General features: G+C 64.1%; 1 long non-coding RNA gene across 1 annotated transcript; it reads left to right on the forward strand.

Annotated features, from left to right (window-relative positions):
- The first annotated feature begins 3,567 nt into the window (after positions 1-3,567).
- On the forward strand, positions 3,568-15,989 carry LOC148594312 (uncharacterized). The gene is made up of 2 exons (XR_015913514.1): positions 3,568-3,756; positions 15,952-15,989. It is a non-coding gene; the product is annotated as an uncharacterized LOC148594312 (long non-coding RNA).
- Positions 15,990-16,154: the final 165 nt, after the last annotated feature.

Raw genomic sequence — 16,154 nt, forward strand, 5'->3', positions numbered from 1 at the left:
GTGCTGCGGCGAGCGGAGCGGGGCTGCATGAGGGTGGCTGGTGCAAATGCAGAGGCTGCCGGTGCTCGCAGAGTGGCACCACGTGTGACACGAGGTTGGGAGGCCTCAGTCACCTTGCAAAGGAGCCTCGGAGCTCCAGGGACCCCGGGGATACAGGGATGGATCCTGCTCCCAGGCTGAGGATGCACCCAGCAGAAGTGCCCTGTGTCGGCGTCCTGTCGCCCCGGTACCCCCTGCACCAGCGCTGGCCGCAGCTCCTTTCCACCGTGATTTGCAGACGCCACAAGCTCCATCTCTCCCCGTCACGACTCATTTCTCCCTTGCTGAGGCTTTAATTTTTAAAGAGGTGCTTTTAGGCGCCGAGGCTTTCCTACCTGCCGCGGCTCGCGGCGGGTGCAGGGGCTGCGCCGGGGCCGGCGCGGGCACGGGAGGCACTCGGCTCCCATCGGGATGCTCCTTGCACAGCGGGAGAGGTACCAGGAGCCCTGATACCTCAGCGAGCACAGAAGCTGGGAGGAATCATTTAGACTTTGCACAGGGAATGTAACGCTTTTTTTTCCTTTTTTTTTTTTTTTTTAATTGCAGTCTTCTGCAGCTCCTTAGCAATGTATTATTGATGCTTGTTATTCAAATAAAACAGTTTCTCTCTGCTTCCTGTGGACACAGTTGGAGATATATATATATATGTATTTTTTTCTTTCTTTCTTTCTGCCTCCTTCTTCCTTTCTGCCTCTTTCTTCTCTGTTTGTCCTTTCCCAGGCTGTTTTCTCAAGCAGTGCTGGGTGGGAGGCCATTGCATCAGCCAAATGCCAGCAAACGGGGATCTTTCAATTGCACTGCCCATTCCCACTCCTGTTCCCATTCCCATTCCCTTGGGCACTTCCTGCTATGGCAGAGCAGCCCTGGGCTTCCCCTGTGCAGGGGGGCCGCAGCACCACGCTCGTTTGCAGCAAAAAAATCCATTTTTGGAGGGCAACTCCAGGACCCCACATGGCTCCAGCATGGAGCATCCCATCCCAGGAGATGCAGCTCCCCTGCAGCTCCTGCAAACATCGGGATTTTGACACCAGGTACCAATACACTGCGGGCCTAAGGTGGCTCCAGTTCCGAAAGGGAATATCTCAGCGTTGGGAGACAAGAGGGACTGGGGACTCCCTGGACCAGCAGATCCCTCTGCCACCCTGGAAGTCACTCGGCAACCGATTCCTTACGCGGGCAAACAATTTTGTCTCCTGATTGCATTCCTAAAGCAAACCGGGGGCCTAAACCCTGCCCTTTTGCGCATTTTTTTTACAGCCCCCTCCATAATGAAGTAGGTGCCTAATTAGAAATTAATGGGTCTGTTAAAGGAACTGATAGCAGAATGGGTCCGGGGGAGGTTTATTTAGCAGGGTGTCTCCAGGATTGCAAAGCGGCAGGAGCGAGAGGAAGGGCAAATTCCAAACAGGACAAGCAGGACAAAAGGTGGAGAATGGAGTCTCTTTCCCCTGGGATGCCCCAAAACAGCAAAGCTTGGGACTGGGAATGGGAAGAAGAAGCAGGAAAAAGCCAAGTGCTGCAAACCAAAAGGCTGCTAAGCTCAATGTGGGGCAGGATTTGGTCTTTCCACAAGGCGCTTTTCCTTAAATGTAAAATGGAAGGAGCTTCTGGTCGGAATGTTTATGGTTGCTCTCCATGGCATGGAAACACAACGGGGCTGCAAGCTGGGAAGCTCCAGTGCTGCAAGTGCCGCTGCTGGGGCAGCTCATGGCGCAGTGGATTTTGGCTGGAGCTCCCAGCACGGAGCATCCGGGCCGCGAATCCATTCCCCATCCCAGCTGCAGCCTAAGGGTGCTGCAAATTCCCGGCATTGCTGCAAATGCGAATTGCCCTGTGCTAACGACAGGTTCCCCGAGGCGGGAGGCCTGATTTCCTTTCAGGAGTCCAAATCCAGATGGTCAGAGATTCCTTCCAAGCTCGGAAAAGCTGCTGGAAAAGGCTATTAGGCCTCAATACCCTTTTGCATCTCAGGGCACTGGCAGCGCCGTCTGCACCTCCGTGTATTTTCAAGGCATTCCTGGGCCATCGGGACAAAGCGGGGGCAGCACAAGGTCTCTCTTATTTTGGGGGCCGGGGAGCAAGGTGCTGGCTAAAACCAGCACGTTTCTGCCCTTTTTTTGCCTTTGCAGAGGACAAGCGCTGGCGCCGCGGCCGGGCTCTGCACCACCAAGGCCCAGGCAAGACCCACCTCGTTGAAAGCCAAACGGATCCGTTTTTAGCACGTTTCAATCAGCAGCTCCACGACCCTGTAGGCAAATCCCTGTGGATAGGCCCAGTGTGGATCCCTCTGAGGATCCACGCAGGAATGCAAAGCTGTGGAGCTGCAGGTCCTCAAAAAGGGGGGAAAAAAAACAACGTTACAAACGTTGCTTGAGGCTCCTGCACGCACACGTTACACTGGTTTAACTTGCACCGCGTTGCAAGCCCGAACGCGGGGATATAAACAGGATTAAGGCTCATTTGGGGCTGCCGCCGCCCAAGCGTTGCCGTTGCACCCGTGCAGCGTTGCGGCTCGCGAGGGCTGCAGCGTTTCACATGCCTCAGACGTGCTTCACCGAGCGCTTCCCTCCTACTTGCGTTGGAGAAGAGCGTGGGGGTGGTCAGATCCGTGCAGGAGATATTTGTGCTCCCACCCTTGGCTTGCACTGAGCGCACGTAGCCCCCCACTCCATAAATCGATGTGATTGCCCCGAGCCTCTGCCCGCTGTTTTGCAGGATCCAGTCCCGTGCCAGCTCCATGCGGGCAAATCCCAGTGCCCACGAGGAGCCTCCCGGCTCCTGCATGCCTGGGGGGTGCATGCACCATGCTGCATGCAGCTGCAGGGGGGATCCCTGCACCGACCCGCCGCAGGGGGTGCAGAGTGCTTGGGGGTGCCCGGGCATTAGCAGCACGTGGGGGTGCATGCACGGCTCTGCTCTGAGGGGGTCTGTAGCATTTTGGGGGTGCATGCCCTGCATTTCCCCAGGGCGAGGGCACACTGCATGCACCCTGCTTTCCAGGGGGGTCTGCAGCACATGGCAGTACATGCCTTGCATTGCCCGGGGAGGGCACACTGTCGGGCTTGCATGCACCCCACTTTCCAGGGGGATCTGCAGCATTCTGGGGGTGCACGCCCCGCATTACCGCGGGGGGTCACACTGTCGGGCTTGCATGCACCCCACTTTCCAGGGGGATCTGCAGCATTTTGGGGGTGCACGCCCTGCATTACCGCGGGGGGTCACACTGTCGGGCTTGCATGCACCCCACTTTCCAGGGGGATCTGCAGCATTCTGGGGGTGCACGCCCCGCATTACCGCGGGGGGTCACACTGTTGGGCTTGCATGCACCCCACTTTCCAGGGGGATCTGCAGCATTCTGGGGGTGCACGCCCCGCATTACCGCGGGGGGTCACACTGTTGGGCTTGCATGCACCCCACTTTCCGGGTACGGGCCTGCAGTACACGGGGGTGCCCACCCTGCATTGCCCTGCGGGAAGGGGGAAGCGCTGCCCCCTTAACGGGCGGCGGGGCGGGCCGCCCCCTCGAGCCGCCCCGCCCGGGGGCGGGGAGCCCGGCCCGGCCCGGCCCGGCGCGGGTTGCCATGACAAGCAGTTTCTCCTGCTGGCGCCCGAGCCGCCGCCGCCCTCCTCCTCCTCCTCTTCTTCCTCCTCCTCCTCCCATGGCCGCCCGCGGGGGCTCCGCCGCCAGTCGGGCCGCGCCGCCGCGGGGGCTGGACCGGTGAGTGCGCTGCGAGCGGGACCGGGACCGGTACCGGGACCGGGACCGGGGGGAGCCGCTGCCCCGCGCCCCCCGCCCCGGGCCGGGCGGCGCCCCGGGCGCCCCGTCGGGCGGCGGCCTCGGTGCCTCCGGTTGCGGGGACCGGCCCCGGCCTGGGGGGGAAGCGGCGCCAAGGGCGAAAGGGGGGGTGTCTATGGGGCCCTTGGGGGTTGCCCCCCACTGCGGGGCGAGCGGGTGGTCGTGGGGACCGGAGCGGCTCCTCGGGGCGCCCTTCGCTGCCGCCCGCCCCGCCCGGGGTCGCCGCTTGTCGCCGCAGGGCGCAGCACGTGGCCGGGGGGCACCTCGCGCCCCCTCCCCAGGGGCGGCGGGAGCTGCCGTCGGGGGCCCCCTTCGCCTCCCGCCACTTGTTGCTTCGCCCCGCGGGGGCAGCGCGGGGCTCGGGGCTGCTGCCGTCGGTGCTCGGTGTTGGGGGGGGTAAACGGCGCCCTGTGGGGCGAGGGGAGACCCCCCCCCCCTTCCCATCCGGAATGCGTGGGATTCCCCTTTCCAAGGAGAGAAAAAAAAACAGGACGGACCCCCCCCCCCCCCCCGCCCCGGTGCCACCGTCACCGTCCAGGGGCGGCAGCCGCAGCCCGGCTTGGGGGGGGGACAAGCGACGTGGGGGCTCCTTGCGGCAGCCCGAGCCCCCCCCCTGTCCTGCCCCCCATCTTGGGCTGCGGTGGGAGCGGCGCGGGGTGCCCAGCAGCTCCAGGGAATCCGCAGGTGCCTTTGGAGGTTGCGCCGGGGGCTGCAGAGGGGTCCGCGTTACGGGCCGAGGGGTGTCCCGGGACTGGCCCGGCTGCCCCTCACCCCCCAGCAGGGACAATAAGTCATTGTCCTCTTATCTGTGACCTGCGCTTAGGTGGGGGGGGTTGAGTTGCAAACCTCAAGCCAGCGCAGCCCGTTCCAGCCTTGCAGCCCATTCCAGCCCCGCAGCCCGTTCCAGCCCCATTCCAGCCCCGCAGCCCGTTCCCTCCTGGCGCGGCGGGCGATGCTGGGGCCGGGGGCAGCACTGCGGGTCCGTGGGGCGTCCCCGCCGCGGTGCACGCGCCGCCTGGCTCCGGGCGCTGCCCTCAATCTTTCGCTTCCTTGAGCAAACCAGGATGCACCTGAATTATTTAGCGGTCGGCGCACGGAGCTGACGCCCCCGCGCTCCTCCCGGAGCTCTCGGCCCTGGGGAGCCCTCCCTGCTTCGCAGCCACCCTTACGGGGACGTCCCGAGTAGGGAGAGCACCCTGGGAATGAATGGGGACGGTCTGGAGGCCTCCCCAAAGCTCGTGCCCTTTGGCTGCCCACAGCCTCCTCCAAGCCCTGCTTGGATATGAGGCTCTTATTTTCTTATTTTCCACCCCGGCCCAGTGCGCAGCCCACGGTGCAGTTGCATAAGTGTGTGATGGAGGCGATGCCGGCGCCGGCCGCGCTCCCGCCGTCGGAGCGGAGCAAGGACGTGCTCCCGGCAGCGCGCAGCAGCAGAGCCCGGTGTCACCGGAGAAGCACCCGCGGGTGCAGCTTCCTAGGGCCTGTGCCACCCTCTCGTGCCTGGGGCCATTCCTGGGAGCAGCCTCCTTGCAGGCCCGTGTGCCGGGAGCTCCGGGCGTAGCCGGCTCCTTCCCTGCAGGAGAGGAGCTTCCCAGCCCTGGGGAGTGGTGCGAGCGCTGCAGGTGGCGATTGCAGAGGTTGGAGCGTGGGGTTTTGATTTGGATTGGGGCTCCCGTCGGCGTGCAGGTGCCGGCACCGGCTCCCCGCCGGCATTCCCGGGAGCGGCTGCAGCGGAGGGGTGAGTAAGCGCGCGGAGCCGGGTGTTCAGCTCCGCTATTGTTGCTCGCCGGGAAAGCAGCAGGGTGGAGCCGCGCGGAGATTCCCCCTCCGCTCTCGGTGAGCGGCGGCTCCCTCGGCTCTAGGAAAGCCGGGAAGCACCTGGGGAAGCGCCTGGGGTGCAGGGAGGTTCCTGCTGCAGCAGCCGGGCTGCAGGGAGCTGCTGCATCCCGTGCCCGTCTCCCACCCCGGCGCAGGGCCCTGGGAAGGACCGGGGGCTCTGGTGTCTCCCTCATTCAGGCTCCTTTCTTAGCAGGGGAGCTCCCTGGTGCCCCTGGCAAATCCGTGCTGTGCTCTGGGGGACAGTCCTGCAGCTAGGACCCTCATCCCACTCGATCCCAAGGGCCCCAGTGTCCTGGGTATGGGGCAAGCCGCTCTTGGCAGCGGGATGGGACGTGGCAGCAGCTCCTGGGATTGGGGCGGCCGCTGCAGTGCAAAGTGCTGCCACCTCGCTGGCATCCTGGTTCCCCCCGACTTGTCCTTGGGGATTTTGGGAATGGGTCCCGCTCAGGGCCGGGTGCTGCCTGCGCCCTAAGGGCTGTGGATCCGTCCTGGCTGCCTGGAGGGCTCTGGGTCTTCCCCATCTTCCTCCCTGCAAAGCCTCCTGCAATGGGGAGGGACCACGGGAGGCAGCGGGATGCTCGGCCATGCCAGAGCTCCGACACAAGCGCACGGGGTTGTGCCAGCGTTTGCCTGTGGCCAGGAGCCCTGTTCCCTCCTGGCTGCGCTTCCCTGGGCTGCGCTAATGAAACACCCGGCTTTGATGTTTTAATGAGCCGCTTTCGTCTCTAATGCGGAGGGATAATAGGGTTTCCGCGGACTTATCAACCTGCCCCTCTATTTGCTCGCTGCAAACAGGCAGGGAGGGGGATCAAAAAGCCAGAGTGGATGGAGAAAGGAAGGAGAGGCTGGAGCAGCACAGAGCACGCGGCAACCTGCTCGGTGCCGCTCGCTCGCCTGCCGGCAACGCTCCGAAGCGCCCGTGGAGCCGCCGGGATCCTCTGGGGCTTGTCGGGAGGCTCCTACAAGTGCTCGGGAAGTAGCAGCGGAGTTGGCCGTGCTGGGAGCGGAGCTGTGCATTTCCCCCTGCCAAACCCGCCGGCTCCGCGGCCCTACCCGGAAGAGTTTGTCCAGCCTGGGGAAGCCGGGGAGGAAGGAATCCGATCCCTCCTTTGCAGAGCGGGAGCGCTCTGCTTCCCGCCGTGCCGGCGGGAGCTGCGTCCCGTGCCGGGCGGGAGGCTCTGCGCGGCCAAACCCCGCGCCGCCGGCATCTCCGCTTTGTTTCCGACGCGGAAAGGTCAGTCCTGCCGGGAGGGCTGGGAAGCTGCCGGGATCGGCTGCCAGGCGTCCCGGCCGCAGGCGCCGCGCGGGGGCTGATGCCAGCATCCTCCTCCTCGCTGGGCGGAGGAAGGCTCATTCCGGGCAGGAATCGCGTGTCCCTGCCGATGCCAGCCGGAGGGCGAATCCCCCCAGGGTGAGCTCAGGGGGTGCCCCCCACTTGGGCGGCCGCGGGGAGGGCTGAGGCCCGATGCAGTCGCTTCAGCAGTGACCTGGCCTTGGGAAGCAGCGGGGCAGGACTAAAAGCTCCGCTTGGAAAAGCCGCCTTTGGCAGGGCCGGGAGCCGAGAGGGCTAAAAATAAGCGGGCGGCCGGCGGGGCGACGCGTACCCGATCCGGCCGGGGGGGCGGCGGCGCCGGTGCCCCCGCGGGGCTCCCGCTGCGGCGCTCGCGGCCGCGGCGCTCGCCGGGCCTCCCGGCGACCTTTGCTCTTTGAGCATCGGATCTAGTGATCAGATCTTCAGCTCTGGGCTCGGATTTCGGGCAGAAGGTGTCTGGTTTTAGGCAGGGTTTCCTAAGATGCTAATTAAGGACCCCGCTGCAGCAGCGGGAGCTTTACTGTCCCTTCTCCTCCCCCTGCCCGGCAGGCGGTAGCTGCAGCTGACAAGTGGCAACGCGCGGGGTCACTTTTTTCCCCTTTTCCCACGTTTTTTTCCCCCCTGCAATTCCCAACTTAGCATGATCCACATTAGAGGTGTGCCGGAGCAGTCTCCATGATAACCGGGAGCAGCCTGGGGATGGTCCAGGCCAGGATGGGGGCCCCGCTCCTGCACGCGTGGGATTTGGGGATATTCCCTGCACGTGGGGCAGTGCAAGAGGTGACTGGCAAGTCATGGAGTGGCCTCGGGTTGTAGGTGCGTTGGGCTGTGCGGTACGAGGGTTGCACAGCGCGTGGCAGCAAAACGCAGGGAAAATGGTGACAGTGGCCCGTGCCAGCACCTCAACCCGGAGCCTTTCTCCATGCGCTTGGGAATGCTGGCAGCGAGGCCTTTGCCCGGGGACAGAGGGAGAAGCGGAGGTGAATCAGCAGAGAGCCGGGACCGTAAGCTTGGCTTCGCCATGGAAAATCCGGAGGCACGGCCGATCCCGCCCGGCTGCCCATGAGTCACCGCTGGCTTGTGCCGATGCTCGGGAAAGTGCCGGCACCAAAACTTTCCCTGGGAGGGAGGCCGGGCCGCGGGCGCCGCTCGCGTGTCCCTCTGTGCCCGCGGGGACCCTTCCCGTCAGCGGAAACACCCGTGTCCCGGGTCACGCTGCGAAAGTGTGAAAGTCCCCAGCCTGCATTTTCCAGCGTGACTCGTGCGGGTTATTTTTAGGCGTCCAAATTAAGCTCGTCTAAATGATGTCTTTGAGGTTTTTATTTGCGGGAGGAGGCCCAAATGTTGGGCCCAAGTGTTATGGCCCAAACGATGCCTTGTGCTTGGTGCTGACCCCAAACGGGCTGTGCAGGAGTGAAGGGGAGGGCAAAGCTGCCCTCTGTCCTCAGTGTTTCCTCCTTGCAGAGCTGTGGGGCATCCATGTGCCTGGGTACGTGGCTGCCCCGGGCATCTCGTGCGCGTGGAAGGAAGGGGAGAGCAACCAGGGCTGCAGCCCCAGGTGCAGCAAGCAGCATCTCCTTGTTTTTTCCCTTTTCCAGTGGCATCTGCATGGGATCCTTGTGTTTCTTCAGCTTCCCACATCCGAGTGTGAAGCGCATCCACCACTTGTGCTGCAACTGGGCTGCGGGGAGGCTGGACCCATTCCCAGCATCCTGAGAGCGGGATTGTGCCCGTGGGGCAGCTGGAAAAGCTCGGGGCTGGGTTACGGAGCGCTGCGCAGGGCCGGCTGGGGCGGCCGGGAGGGAGGAAGAGCGGGAATCCCGTCCATGCAAAACGCCACGTGGGTTTTACGTGTCTTTGGCTGGCTGGCGGAGCGGGTGAAGGCAGGGTGCGTGTCCGCGGGGCTTATCCCGTCCGGATCACCGTGCGCGCGGCACCGCGAGGCCCCTAACCCGGATTGTTGCTGTAATCTCCTGCCCTATCGCTTCCAAAGCTGCTCTTATCCCGATTAGCGCCGGCGCTTAGATACCCACCTGGAGCAAAGCCTGCCCGCGAGCCGCACGCAGCAAAGGAGCCTCCGGTCCCTGCGGCACGAAGCAGGTAGTGTCCCCTCGGTGTCCCCTCGGGTGCCCCGGTGTCGCGTAGGGGAGGGCACTGCTCGTCATGTGGCTTTGGGACCCGCTGCAGCGTCTCTGGGTTTGGAACCTGGCTGGGGCGAGCGATGCTGCTGCAATCGCAGCTTTTCCGAGCGTGCCGGCTGCCCTCGCGTGCGGGGACGAGCCCTGGGGTGGCTGGTGCAGCCTTTGGGGAACAGGGGGAGGCGTCGGGGCTGCAGGTTGGGACAGCGCTGGGTGCCCGCGGCGCAGGGATATGTTTGGGAGCGCATGGAGATGCCCTTGCTCCTGCATCGGGGTGCTCAGCCCTGCGCCCCCCGACCTGGGCAGGGTGACTCCACAGGGATTGGCGCTTTAATTAAAGCACCTTAACAGTTTTAAGGTGCGTGGGGACCTCGTGTAGGCAGAGGACCTGATCCCTCTGGGAAGGTGCTGTGAGCTGCGCGCTACCTGCGGCTGGCGCTCGTGGGAAGCGGCACGGAGCCTTTGGCGCTTGAAAGGAGGGGATTGATTTTTTTGGCTTTATTTTCCTTCCTCGGTGCGTTTCATCCCCATTCTGCCCTGCATCCTAGGCTGCAGCACGGGCTTTTCTGTGCCGGGGGATGCCCCGGTGCCGGAGGAGCCCGCTCCCACCCGCCGCTCCGGAGCAGCCGGCTCCGGCAGGGCGCCGTGCCAGCAGGCGCCTCCCCTTGCCGGAGTTTCACTTCCCCCGGCCCCGTTCCCGCTTGTGTGCGCATGTGGTTTTATTATTATTATTATTTAGCGGATTCCTTGCTATTTACTGCAGCAAGTCGTTCTCCAGCAGGACGCGCGGGGCGGTGGGGAGCAGCTCGTCCGGGACCCTGGAATGCGGCAGCACCGAGGGGGTCTGGGGGCGTCCAGGCGCTCCCGCTGTGCCTCGAATTATCCCAACAACTGGCTCTTATTAGCTCCGCATCCCCCGGCTCGCCCCATGCTCCCGTGGCCCATCTGGCTCCCTCCGCTTACTTCTTGGTACATATTTTCCAGGCTCTGATTTGCCTCTTGTGCAAAGCTGCCGCTCTGCCCAGATTTGATCTCCCGATGATATCACGGGCGTTTGCTCTGCAAGGGTCTAATTTGGTGCCTGGGATGCAGGCTTTCTTCCTTCGTATAAATATTGCCTTTCGGTCTTCTGCGTCTCTCCCGCTCGCCCTCCCTCCCTTTAATTAGACTTCTTACTGCATGGAACAGTTTGCAGTTATATATGGAAAACAGCCTACACTTTCCCAGGAGCGGGGCATGTCGGGAAGGGAAACGGCGAGCAGCCGGCTCGCTCTCCCTGGGAGCGCGTGTGTTTTTCCTATTGCAGACACACTTTTGCCGTCTTTCATTTTTTAACCCTTTGGAGAAGGGGGGAAGCTTGTAGGAACCCCCATTGCTAACCCTTCCCCTTGCCCTGCTCCCCAAGAAATCTCCTTTGGGACTTTCCAATGGAAAAACGCAGCCTTCTGGCTGGCTTGTTCCGCCGTGACCGTCTCCTGTCCTGGCTCAAGGAAGTTAACGGATGTGTGGAGCCCCCTTTGCCCGGGATGTGATTGGGAGCTCTGGGAGCGGGAGCCGGGCGCATCCCTCCCCTTCGGACGAGTCCCTTCCCGGTGGGTTGGCCACGCGTTGCCCGGCACCGTTGGCCACTTCCGCTTCCCCTGCCTCAGTTTCCCTTGCTGTGAATCAACATGGATTTTTTGGGCTGTTTTAGGCTTTTTTAGGGTGTTTTCTGCCTTTTGCACACACTTCTCGTTCCTCCGGAGGTTGCAGCGTGCCTGGCAGAGCAGCGTGGCAAGGTGAGTCGTGCGGAGATGCCGGCCCGGCCGCCGGCTCCGGGGTCGCGGGGGCCCCGGCAGCGGCTCCGTGGACGCCGCTCCCGTCGGGAGGAAGCGCCGGGGCCTATTTTAAGCCCCTGGGATATTCAGGGTAGGAATCCCCCGTGCCTGTGTAAGGCTGCTAAAAATAACACATCTGAACCCGCGTGTCCCGGCTGCCGCTTCCCGCGCGCTTCCCTCGTGCTCCCTAGGTTGGTCCGTGCTCGCGCCTTCGGAGCCGCTTTCGGAGCGACGTTGCTTCCCGCTGCAGCGGTGGGGTGTGTGGAGGAGGGCGCTGCAATCCGGGGGTTTTGCCACCAGCGTGGCTGGGAGAAGCTGCCGCGGCGCCGGGCACGTCGCTGCCTCGGTTTCCCCGCGTGCGCCGGCTGTAGCTGCTGCGTTGGCGGTTGCTCCGGGAAGGCTGCGCGTTGTTCCCGCCCGTCTCGTGTTGCACGTGCGTCCTCGGTTCGATGCCTCGTTTCTATCACGTTTTATTACTGCGGTGGGATTGCCAAACCCGCTGGACCAGCGGGAGGAGAAGCAGGGGTGAAGTTGCCCAATGCGGGCGCTACATCGGCCGGTCCGCGGCGCTCGGGGCAGGAGGAACCTGTTCCCCAGTGCCCGGCCATGTGGGAGGAAGACGAAGGGGCAGGCGAGGACGAAGGCTCCTGCCTCAACGGGGCTTCACGTCCCTGTTGGGCACTCGGACCTGAGCAGGGGGCACGGGCAGAGGATGCTGCGGCTCCGTCGCCCCTTCGAGGACGCGGGTGCCGATCCTCCCAGGAGCGGCGGCTCCGAATCCGTGCGCGCTCCGAGTCCCCCATGTCTGCGCTACCTTGTAAAGCACAAAAGAATAATGAGAGGAGCCCGGGTGATTTAGTGCAGGCGCCAGGAGAGAAATACCAAGGCCTTAGATGGAAACATTCCCCTTGACAGCTCGCCTGGAGACTCCCTCCTTTCTTTCTTTTTTTCCCCCCTCCCCCCTTTTTTTTTTTCCACCCCCCTGGAATTTTTCAGTGGAGGGGAAGCCCGGGGGCGGATCCCGGCGCGGGAGCGAGCCGGCAGCGCGGGCGGCACCGCGCGGCGCCGGGGGCCCTTTGCCCGTGTCCGTGTCTTGCCAGGGCTTGGGCAGCCGTGAGTCACGGCGGGAGCCGATGGCAGCCAGCCCGGCCGAGCAGGTTTCGGGGAGCTCCAGCGCGTCCCGGGGCCGCTTCCCGAGCCCTTGGCAAAGCCCCGCGCTCCGCCGCGGGCGTGCAAAAAGGGAAGGAGCTTCCTTGCTTTGGGAAGAGGCGAAACGCTAGCGGAAAGCGCGTGGCGCCGGGTCTGTGTCCCCGTGAGCAGTCGGTGCTGCCGGTGGTTTTCCCTTTGCATCGCAGCGGGACCGCTCCGCTTCCAGGAGCGGTGCGTTGTGGCGTTGGCAGGGTGGGATTTCTGCGTTGGCTGTGTGAGCTGGAGGTTTGTGGCTGAAGGTGGCCAAGGGAGGATGCGCGTTGGATGCGCTCCCGTTTTCCTGAAGCCCTATGGATCCGTAGGGAGAAGCAAGTGGCTTGCGCTGGGGTTCGAGTTCCGCTGGCTTCAGTTTCTCGGTTTCACCTGCCTTGGTTTCCCCAGCTGCAAAGTGCTGCTGCTCGCAGCTGGGGACGTGCAAGGCCCCTGGCCACTTCCTGGGGACGTTTTGCTGCCTCCTTCCCCAGCTGCGACACCCTGGGGGTACCCGCGGCCTCCCATTCCTGCGGGATGGAGGCTGGGAGCCTCCTCGCCCTCTTCATCGCACAAGGAGCGGGAGGGTCTCACCAGCATCACGAGGGTCCCGCCGTGCCCTGCGGGTTGGTCCTGGTGCTGTGCACGTGGGCGCTGCCACCCGTGGGCGCTCCGTGGGGCTCCGTGCCGCCCCGGGAAGGAAGCGGATGCTGCGGTGGGAGGAGGCGCTCGCGGTGGCCAGGAGGTAACGCTGTGGGGCAGCCGCAGGGTGACACCCCGGCTGGGGACACGGGTGCCCGGGGATGCGGAGCGGGGACTTGCCCACCCCAGGATTTCGGGATTGCTGCATCCACGTGCGCTTGGGCTCCCTTTGCTGCCGCTCCGTGCGCTGCATCCCCAGGGACGTGCCAAGGGGCTGCGCGTGGGGACCCCGGCCCCTTGGAGCCACCGCCCGGAATGTCACAACAGCCGGAGCCGGCGGTTTCCCGGCCGGGACATCCCCGGGCGGGTGGCACCGGAGGGGTTAAGCGGCAGCCGCGCGCGCCGGGGCCATGGGTGGCGCAGGGAGCGGTGCTGCCATCTGCACATTGCGATTTGGTGAGTGTGCGGGGCCGGCCTGCGAGGGGGGACCCGCCTGCCGCCGCCGGGGAGGGACGGGAGGCCCCGGGGCCGCTGCCGGCTCTGCCGCTCGCTCGTCCCCGCGGGCTTCATCCCGGTGGATTTAGTGGCTCCGCACGGGTTGGACCTGGCTGGAGCTGCCCCTTGTCTCCCCAGGCCCTGCTGCTCTCTCAGCCCCGCGTTGTGCAAACTCCCCGCGCGCTCGCACCTCGGCAGGGAGCCGAAGCGGCTGCCTGGCCACGGGGACGGCTCCCGGGACACCCTCCCTGCGAGCAGCCGCATTTACTGCATCTCGACCAGGGTTGTTTTTGCAGGTGCAGCGGCTCAGGTGGCTTTTGGGTTCCCGCTGCCCTTGGAGCGCCCGCGGTGTGGGAACCCCGGCAGCTGGAGCTTGCTGAGAAGGAAAAACCCTTAAACCTGTGCCGGGAAGGGTCACTTCTCCCCCGGTCACCGTTTGGCAGCATAAGCAGCATCCCTGGTGCGGCTTTACGTTGCGTTTGCCATGGCAACCTGCAGCCGCCAAGCGCCCATGCCCCCAGTGCCCGAGCGTGCCGGAGAGGCGGCCCGAGCCCGGGACAGTGCAGGGGCTGCCCAGCCATATCCCGTATCCCATGCCGATGCAGCAGGGAAAACATCCAGGAAGGGTTTGCTGGGCTTGAGGGGATTTTTGTGGGTTCACTTGGGCCTGATCCTGCCCGGCAACCTGTTTCTCCAGCCGTGCTCCTGCAGCTTGGTGCAGATCCAGGGGCTTTTCCCTCGCTGCCTGATGTCTTTTCCTCGCTCCAGGTTTAGGAGCTAATTCGGCAGCTTTCCCCGCTCCGCAGCTCTCCCGGCCCCGGCGGAGGTGTCGTGCAGCCGTTTATTATTCCGGGCAGGTTTGTCTGCAGCACTGCACCGGCCTCGCCGCTCCGCGCCGCCGGCTCCCTCCTTCCCGCTGCATCCAGGGCGCCCGGCCTCGCTGCTGCCCCCCTCCGCAGCCGGCACCGTCCTGGCACGAGGCCCATTCCCCATGGGATCCAGTGCAGGCGGTTTGCAGGGAGCAGGTTACACCTGGCCGTGGCGTCTCCCTCCTCTTCCTCACTCCCTTTTCCCCCAAAGAGACCCTTGCAAAGCCGCTCTTCCCTTTCAGTGCCCAGGGGCTCTGCAAACTCATTCCTCTTGGTGACGTTCTCTGAATGCTGCCAGAGTCATTAGGAGCTCGTTAGACCAGAGCCGTTAGGGAAGCCTGAGCTCCCTGCTTGTCGCATCCTTCCCACCCAGCCAGGATGCTGGGAAGGTCCTGGCGCTCCGCGGGGTCCTGCTCAGGGCCAGGGCGCTGACACGAGGATGCCCACATTAATTAGGAACCTCTCCGCTACAATATTAATTAGCTGCCTTTCTCTTCACAACCTCCTGGTTTCCTTTGGAAGCTACTCCTGGCTACAGAAGAGGGGACAAAAATCCATGTGTTGAGGTGGGAGGAATTATTCCCTTTATCCCCTTGCTCCACAGGAGGCGGCTTAATTGGCTCCGCGGCTCCCGTCTGCTGCGGGCAGCAGCTTTGGGGCCCGAAGCGGCAGATGAGCCCGAGGCCCTGCGGGGTCTGCAGGCACCAAGTGACACAGGACCACGGTGCCAGCCCCGGCGCTCGGCGCCTGCCGCCTCCTGATAACGCGGGAAACCCGCCGGGGCCTCCGGAGCGGGAGCCGCGGGCACCTGCCGGCTTTCGGTTTTGGGGGATTTTTGTGCTGTTGTGGGTGTTTAATGCTGTTGCAGTTGGGGTTGAGGGGGGCGCAGGGGTCTGGCTTTGCAGGGAGGCGCTTGTGTTGCTGGTTTGTCCGTGTGGCTTCTCGCTCGTGGTCCGAGTCCTCGTGCCAGCCCTTGGAGAAGAGACCCCCTTTTGCTGCTCACCTATATGTAGTTCTAGGGAACGTTCTCCTTTGCTTTCGTAGTCTCTGAGCAGGCTCTTGCTGCCCTGCTGTGCTGGGGACCAGCTCGGGGCCGGTCCTTGTCCCCAGGCCTTGTCCCCAGGCCAAGCTCGGAATGTCCCCACTGGAGGCTGCACATAGGACAAAGCCTGAGGCTGCATTGGGGACGATGGCTCCATGGGGCGGCAGCAGCTCCGCTGTCCTTGCCACCTCCTTCCCGGGTTTGGGAATAGCGCTCGTAAGTGTAGTACGAGTGGGCTGCCCGAGCCGGAGCCTGTGAGGATGTGATTAATGCAAGAGCTGCTTTATTTCGGAGAAACGTGTGGGTTTTAGTGGTTTCTCTGGATTCCTGACGAGTGTCTCCAATGAAAAGCCCGGAGCGCCGAGTCCCGTCTCGCTGCCGCCTGAATCAATGGGATGTTTTCGCTTACCTGCTGCCGGCACCGTTCCCAGCTTCCCCCTCCCCAGGATGGGGCAGGAAGCAGCTGTTTTCCACTCCCAAGATGTATTTTTAAACCCAAAGACAAGGGAGGGGACAGTTTTCTGGGCTGGGGACAGCTGGGCGCTGAGTGAAGAACCACCTGGCCGCTCTCGGGGCCGTCGGCAAAGAGCGGACGGGTCCCGGGAGCCGCTCGGAGCTCGTCCGTAAGCGGCATCGCAACGAGCATCTCGGCGCCGCGTTGCCTCTTGGCGCTCCTTGTCGGAAAGATGCTCCAGCCTCCCCATCCCGCGGGGCTCCGGCGGGTGTCACCGGCCTCGTGGGCCTCCTAACGCCTGTGTTCTCGTTCCGTGTCTCGTTTCCACAGCTCCGGTTGCTGCAGTATCCAGGGAAGCCGCCTCCTCCGGCAGGAGCCGCGCGTTGCTCGTTGCTAAGGTGGCCTCCGCGGTAACATGCGCATCCTGTTTACACCTTCACCCGGACACCTTGGCCTGGGCTAGAGGCACCCGCTTCACCTGGGAAGCTCCGTTGGGAAGCGCCTGCTCGTTGCTGCCACCGCGGCCCACGGGG

This window comes from Tinamus guttatus, unplaced genomic scaffold, assembly GCF_059628265.1.
Source record: "Tinamus guttatus ecotype Peru unplaced genomic scaffold, ASM5962826v1 Tinamus_guttatus_pri_ptg000259l, whole genome shotgun sequence".
Lineage (NCBI taxonomy): Eukaryota > Metazoa > Chordata > Aves > Tinamiformes > Tinamidae > Tinamus > Tinamus guttatus.